At 34.1% G+C, this 7,779-nt stretch overlaps 1 long non-coding RNA gene across 1 annotated transcript; it reads right to left on the reverse strand.

The window, feature by feature from the left end:
• Positions 1-815: 815 nt before the first annotated feature.
• Positions 816-6,843, reverse strand: LOC145006075 (uncharacterized). The gene is made up of 4 exons (XR_013662767.1): positions 6,618-6,843; positions 1,392-2,881; positions 1,061-1,263; positions 816-973 (listed from the first exon to the last, which is right to left on the reverse strand). It is a non-coding gene; the product is annotated as an uncharacterized LOC145006075 (long non-coding RNA).
• Between the last annotated feature and the right edge of the window lie 936 nt (positions 6,844-7,779).

Consider the following 7,779-nt stretch of genomic DNA (forward strand, 5'->3'; position numbering starts at 1 on the left):
TGGGATCTTATAATAGTTTTTCCATTCCATTTTATCTAGGCCTTTGTAAGCCTATATAAGAACTTTAACAACTTGCAAACCCTATTATCACCTTTTCCATGTAACAACCCTAAGGCAAAGTCATAAATACTTCCTCATCAAGTTAGCCATATAGTAAAAACATTTATCTCCAACTGAAGTAAACTCCAACTATTATTAACAGTTCAGGTATGAACAACTATAATATTTACTATTTTTGTAATGAGAGAAAGTTTCCTCATAGTCAATTCTTTGTCTTTGATTATAACTATTAGCTACTAGTTTAACTTTGTATCTTTCAACCTCACAATTGGATTTATATTAAATTTATATACCCAACGACAATTGATAGGATTTTTGTTGGAAGGAATGTCAATAATTTCCTACATTTTATGCAGATGAAGTGCTTATATCTCCTCATTCATGACACTAATCTAGTTCATAACAAATGAAATCTTATAACAATTATGAGGTTATACAAATTTATTTAGGTTAAAAACATATCATAAGCTCTCTACATTTAGAGAGAGTACTTAAGATATTTCTCAATTCAATATTTTTGTTTTCCTTAATGATGAAGTCAGTGAATTTCACAGTTAACTTTGACTATGTTTTGGACAATCATATTCACTACATACTAAGTGTCAAATGGTTCATTAAGTAAGAAACTAATAAACATAAACATACTATTTCCCTCGATTAGGTGATGAGAACTTGGAGAATCCTCCCAGACTAAGGTACATGTACCTTGCCATCTTGGCTATTAATTAAGAAACGGTACTGTAATGACCATAAAATTTGAGCCAGATTAAAACATTTTAACTCATTAAAAAACCATTAAGTTCATACATTTGTTTTCAAATTAGTTTAACATTATAGTATTTCCCATAACCATATCATAAACATGAGGAGCGGTACGATCACGCCTTCGCCTTGCCACGATCTCCTGAAGTACCTGAAACAAAACACTGAACTGTAAGCCCGAAATCTTAGTGAGTTACCCCCAAAATACCAACCACATATAACCATACTCATAACATACCACAATACAGAACAACCATGCACATCGGGTCTACTGTGTGACTGATCCGCCGTACCGGGCCTTCAGTCCACCTGGTCCACCCTCCGAGTCTAGCCATATACATCGAGACTACAGTGTGATTGGTCCGCCCTCACCAGGCCTTCAATCCACCTGGTCCACTCTCTGAATGTGAATGGTACGCCCTCACCGGGCCTTCAATCCACCTAAATTTAAAGTTGCAACTTGAGATCTAACCTCTAAACCCGAAATGGGTTCCAATCAAGCTAAAATTTCCAAAACAACAACCAAGAATGGATCTAGAAGGAGAAAACTCAAGGTAACGACTTGTTACCTCAATAATGTGCCCAAGAAGAAGTAGATTTCGGATCTACAATGATCTCCCGATGCTAGCCTCTTGATCTTCTAACCTTCTCCTCTTAAATTCTTCTTCCAAGCTCAAACTTCAACAATGGAGGCTCACACACACTAATTAGGGTTTCTGGAACTCAAATGGGCAGTAAAGAGGCTGATGGTGGCAATAATGTGCTTTATATAGGGTACAACTTCCAGGATTAGGGTTTTCTCCCTTCAGCACCAAATCGTCGAGTCCATCTGCCGACTCGGTGAGTTGGCCACTTAACCTGTAACAAAATCTCGCTCAGGCTCGGCGAGTAATAGGACCTACTCATTGAGTCCCTGACTTAATTTACACTTTACTCCCTGAAACTCTTGCTTCTGACTTGGGATATTACAGGTACCATCTAAGAGAGGAACTCCACTAATACCATTAGTATATATATCTACAAATGATCTTCCTAAGCCTACTATATCATCTAAAAAATAGAATGAATATCATCATCATAGGGAAAAGAACGCCCCAAATTTAGTTCACTAAATAATTCAAAAACTCATTGTTTTCCGTTAACCTATGATTGTCTTTATCAGCATTAGTTGAGTTTATATTAAATAGAAATACAATTTCATAGAGCTTTACATACTTGGAAAAGAAAATAGAACAACTATAAAGACTTAAAAGTTTATGATATTATTTTATTGTTTGAATAATCAACTAGAACAAACTTTTCAAACATTTCAAAAATAGTTATTAGAATTGTTGAGCTTTGTGGCAATACACAAACAAAACACCCTAAGATTATCAAGCTTAGGTGAAAACTTGTAAGTTATTTGAAAAGGAAATAACTATTCAAAACGAAGAGGGAAGTCTATTATTAAAATAGTTAAAATAGATTCTTTAGTATTTAAGAGTCAAAGTTACCAAAAACAATAAAGATCTAAATACATTTAAAAGATATTTAAAAGATATGTTTGTTTTTTCAATTATGTCGGAGAGCATGAACATTAGAGGTTCAATGAGAAATTTCTTTATGTAAAAAAAAGACTTAATTTTATTGTTATAGTGGAGAGTGCACTTACCTTTCACCATTCACTTTTTATGTGTTACATCAACTTTCCATTCCTTTACTTTCATTCACCAAAAGTCAGGAAATGATCATTTTTCACTACCTATTTTTTTAAATATATTTTATACATATATTATACTCGTTTTGTAGTGAATTAAAATCATAAATTTTGATATATATATATATATATATATATATATATATATATATATATATATATATATATATAATGCTAAAAACAATAAAGAAAATACAAAAAAATAGAGTCGAATAATCGCGTGAGGGATAGAGGGCGGGATATCCTTCCATCACCCTTTCCCTGTACTACCTAAACCACAACCTTGGTATTGTGTGATGGGGTGTGAATCCCTTCCCTGCTCTGCTCCTACCATCCTTAACAAACTCAATCACATTATGATACCTGGTTGTTTAAACATTTACATTAAAATGATTATTAAAAGAACCATTAGGAAACCTCTTCTTTTGACTTAATTAACTAAGCTCATAAACCCAAGTATTAAAATCTACAATATTTAAGAAGGGTCTAGTTTGAAAGAGTCATTCTGACTTATAATAACATATATTTTTTTATTATAGATTATTTTTGTAGCAAAAGTATTCAAAATTAATAATTAATTTGGTTATAAAACAAATAAGATAAAATTTAGAGCTCTAGCTAAAGACACAAAGTTAATAAACAAAAAGGATCTTGAAATTTTCCAAAGTCTATTAAGTTGGTGGGAGTGGACTTGACAACCCACTCAGTAATCTCGACGAACACCGGACTGAGGACTTGGCATGCCGAGCTTGACTCGGTAACTCGATAAAATTGTGCCGATGAGAGAGGGTGAAAGTTTGAATGGTTTGTGAATGTTTTCAATTGAATGACTGATCAATATGATAGTTTTTTTTTTTTCAAAATAAGTCAAAAAAAAAATACCAACTTTTTACCCTATATAAGTATCATTACATATCATACTTTATCAGTTTCTTCATTTTTTCACTCAAACAACATAATTTTTGTGAAAAAATAGCTTCTCATTTCAACCCAAAAGCTAAAAAAAAATACCAAAAGAAACACCCAAAACACAAACATCTCACATTTTTCACAAAATTCCGTTCACAATCAAAGCGATTGACCTATTTATTCATCTCCAAATTTACACTTTGGTAGTGTTTACTACCTATTTCAAACCCAAAACCAACTTCAATACCAAAACCAACCACAATACTAAACTCAACCTTAATTCGAAAACCAAACTCAATTTCAAAGACAACTTCAATTTCAAAACCAACCACAAATGAACTTCTCATCCCATTTGGAAAACAACTTCAACCCATTTGACGATCTTCACGACTCCCCAATGAATTTCCAAACCCAATTCCAAACTCAAGGGGAAACCCGAAGTCGTCTCCAAACCGGAATATTGTGAAATTGTCAAAAAAAAAAAATGGCAGTACATCGACGTTTCTGAATATTTTACGGATGGTTCTTCTAAAAGAATAAAAACACCTGAAATGACGCACAGTCAATCGTCTGATGCGCATGTCGGTATTGACCTCAATGTAGATGAGCTTTTTGAAGTTCCAAGAGCCACTCGTCGTCTAGGAAGAGACTGGGAAAAGCGAAAGGGAAAGCGGAAACAACTAGTTCGGTTGACATCAAAAATAGACAATTTGAATTCGTCCTTGGATTAGTACTAGGCAATCTCACAAGAGAAATAAAAAACTCGTGCCATGCACGCAAAAGGTAAATGACGATAAAAGTCAAAGAGGAGCTTGCGAAAAAATATATGTAACATCCCGAATTCCAGGAGTAAGATTTTAGGGATTTTTTAGGCCAATAAGGAAGCCTACTCGACGAGTTGGAGGCCCCAACTCGTCGTGTAGAGAGTAGCCAACCCACGTGACTTTTAGGACCAACTCGACATGTAGGGACCTTTATACTCAACGGGTTGTTTAGAGAAACTCGACGAGTAGGAGCTGGAAAATGAAAACCCTAATTTTTAGGATTTGCACCCTACTTAAAGATCATTAACTCTCCTATCCAGTCTCCCTTGCCACCTTCACGACCATAAAAGAACCTTAAGCGATTTAGCCTTCATTTTGAGTGTGAGAAGTTAAAAGAGTGAGTGTTTAGAGCATCTCTTGAACATTTGGAAGCTAAGAACGAAGAGAAGATTGTAGATCCAGCATGTACATCGTGTTGGCACTCATTTGGAGGTAAAAAGTCTTTACCTTGGCTTGTCATCCCTTAGATCTCTTCTATTACAAATTTAAGGTCATTTCTAGGGAAAAATGGAGTTACTTTCGGGTTTGAGCTTGTTATAAGGGCATGTTTCAGATCTGTACTCCTTTAGGCCCCCATAGTCATAAAGGCATTGACTTTAGCAAGGCTTGGCTCTTCTCCATGCCTTAAACCTCTTATCAAGCTTAGATTTAGCATTTTGAGCCTCTTAAGGCCTTGCATCTCGAGGATGATTGGACTCGTAGTATGTCGGCATTCCAACCCGATGGTTGTGGGCCGAGAGTATTCCATCCCAAGGATGACTAGACTCCTAGTATGTGGGCATTCCAACCCGATGGTTGACTGGACCCATAGTAATACTATGATAGTATGTTGGCATTCCAACCCGATGGTTGAGGGCATGGAGTATTCCAACTTGATGGTTGATTGGACGCATAGTATGTTGATTGTTATTGTATGTGTATTGTTGTGTATGGGTATTTTAGGGGTAACTCAGTAAGCCTTCGAGCTTACATTTACCGATTATTGTTTCAGGTACTTCGAATGACCACGGGAAGGCGAAGGCGTGACCGTACACTTCTTCGGTTTATGATTGTGATTTCTGGGAAACTCTAATATGAAATTATTTTGAAAACATTTTGTAATGGATCATGGTTTTTGGATGTTTGAAAAAGTTTTAAATTTTTATGAATTTTATGGATGTTACAATATAATATATAGGTTTCTTTGTTTTATTTTCACGGTTTCATTATTAAAATTTCTATGTTTGTAAGTTGAAATTCTATGTTTTTTTAAGTTTAATGAAATTTAAGATTTAAAAGAAAAATAATATGTTTGAAATGTTTATTATCTATATTAACTATTTTTGAAAAAAATATCATGACAAGTGTGGCAATCTACACCTTGTAAATGACAAAATTTGACTAATAGAATAAAACAGATGTGACGCCTATGTGGACTATGGCAAATGTGGAACCACTCCCACCACCCTTACATTGTGCGGCAAAAAAAGTCAAATCATTAATTTTTTAAATTGAGAAAATATTAAATCAGATTAATTTTATTTACTATTTTTTGAAATTTAATTAAATATTTATGATTTGATCAAAATATTCTTAGATCCCGTTTGATAGTTGCTGACTGAGAAATAGCTGACTGATAAATGTCTGTCTAGGTAAGATCCTGACCAAGTAAAAAACCATGTTGTTTGATTGTACATCTGACTGAAGAAAAATGACCATTTTACTCTTCTTTTATATACAATGATGAATGAAGTTGCTGAAAAATTATAAAAACATACAAATTATCATACAAAATGTAAATTACACACAAATCCTTTAAAATTCCAAATAAAAATTATAAAAGACATCATTATTTTTATAAAGTTATATGATATGCATTTCAAAATGAGAAATGGAATTTTAAAGGAATAGAAATTTATATGATATATATACGTACGATTGGTTTTCATTGTGTAATCAATCAAACACATGTTATACATTAAGATGATTAAATATAAAAGAAATCCATGTGTAATAAATCAATTAAATGTAAACCTGTCGTGCATATTGAAATCAAGAATAAAGCAATAGTTCTTGATTAAAATTTATGAGGAATAATCAAAGCGCATAGGACCAATTATCACTTCGTCATTTACCATATCCATACGAAGAACATGAATTGATTTCATTATCACATAATCTAATTCAGCATGTCAATTTTGACTTTTTATTTGACTTTTGGATTTCAAGATCAGAACTCCAAGGCTTAAATCAGGGCGTTTCAACAGCAAAATAAACATTCAAGAGCACACAAGCAGCACAAATCGAAACTTTCTCATTCAGATTTTCAAAAATCGAGAGCATAAATCGAAACATTCAATAGCAAAAATTGGAGCATTCAAGCGTACCTGATGAGATGAGGAAGGAGCTTCGATCGGTAGGTGGAAGAGGACGAATGGGGTCGACGATTCTTGCTGGTTGGGGAGAAGAAAGGAGCCACTGAAAGAGGATTCATCAGGAAGCGCAGGAAGAGATACGTTAGGGAAGGGTACTATTGGAATGTTTCTTAATCAACCCAATTTTCACTTCTTTCTCATTAAGATATTCCTTTGCAAAGTCAGATGCCCAAAACTTGATTATCAAACACTCATAGCTGACCGAATCAGCAAAAAAGGTCTGAGTTGACTCGGTCAGACTGTAATGCCCGTGTTTTTGGGTTAAGCATTAATTGATAATATAATAATCTAGGGCAACAATTGAAACTCATTTTGAAGTAATAAGAATAAATTATGTGCTTTAAACTTAATTATTATGATTAAGAATAAAAATAACGAAGAAGTTATGACATGTCAAAATTTCAAGACAGAACCGGTACGACACTGGGTGACGTAAATAGTGAATTTACGATAGAACAATTTTTAGCCTTAGTGATCTAAACGAAAGACGTAAAGTTCGTTAAACCGAGAGCGTGCATAAAAAGAACGCCCAAATCTGACTTCGTATGACGAAGTTATGATTTTTTTAAGTTTCGACTTATCAGTATGCGGCCCAAAACTCGAAATTTAGATCGAGTAATTTTTAGCCCACGCAATTTAAACGAGAATCGAAGATCTCGTCGATATTAGTGCAACGGTAAAAATACAGATGAAAACGGACGTCGGATGAAGAAGTTATGAATTTTTTTATGACTTTTCCTATCTCGGCCCGTTAAAAATATAATATTAAAAATGAATTCAAAAATAGCCGACAGAGTCTAAACGAAAGTTGTAGAGCATAATCTCACCTACGCGTGGATATAAAGAACGTCAAAAACGGAGTTCGTATGCGAATTATATGAATTTATGAAGTTCAGAACACAAACTTCGAGGTATGACTGAACTCACAACGTAAACATAGAAATTCACGACATGAACTTGTTGAACGACACCTTTCGAGCCTAGAAGACACACAGCAAGCCTAGGAGGTGACCAGGATCAAAGTCACGACGTGAACACTTATGGTTCACGACGTGAATGTCGAGTTTCAGCCCCTATAAATAGAAAACAAGGCTGTCGTATTTTGTTCACAAAC

This window comes from Lactuca saligna, chromosome 7 (assembly GCF_052625555.1).
Source record: "Lactuca saligna cultivar CGN05327 chromosome 7, ASM5262555v1, whole genome shotgun sequence".
Taxonomy (NCBI): Eukaryota; Viridiplantae; Streptophyta; class Magnoliopsida; order Asterales; family Asteraceae; genus Lactuca; species Lactuca saligna.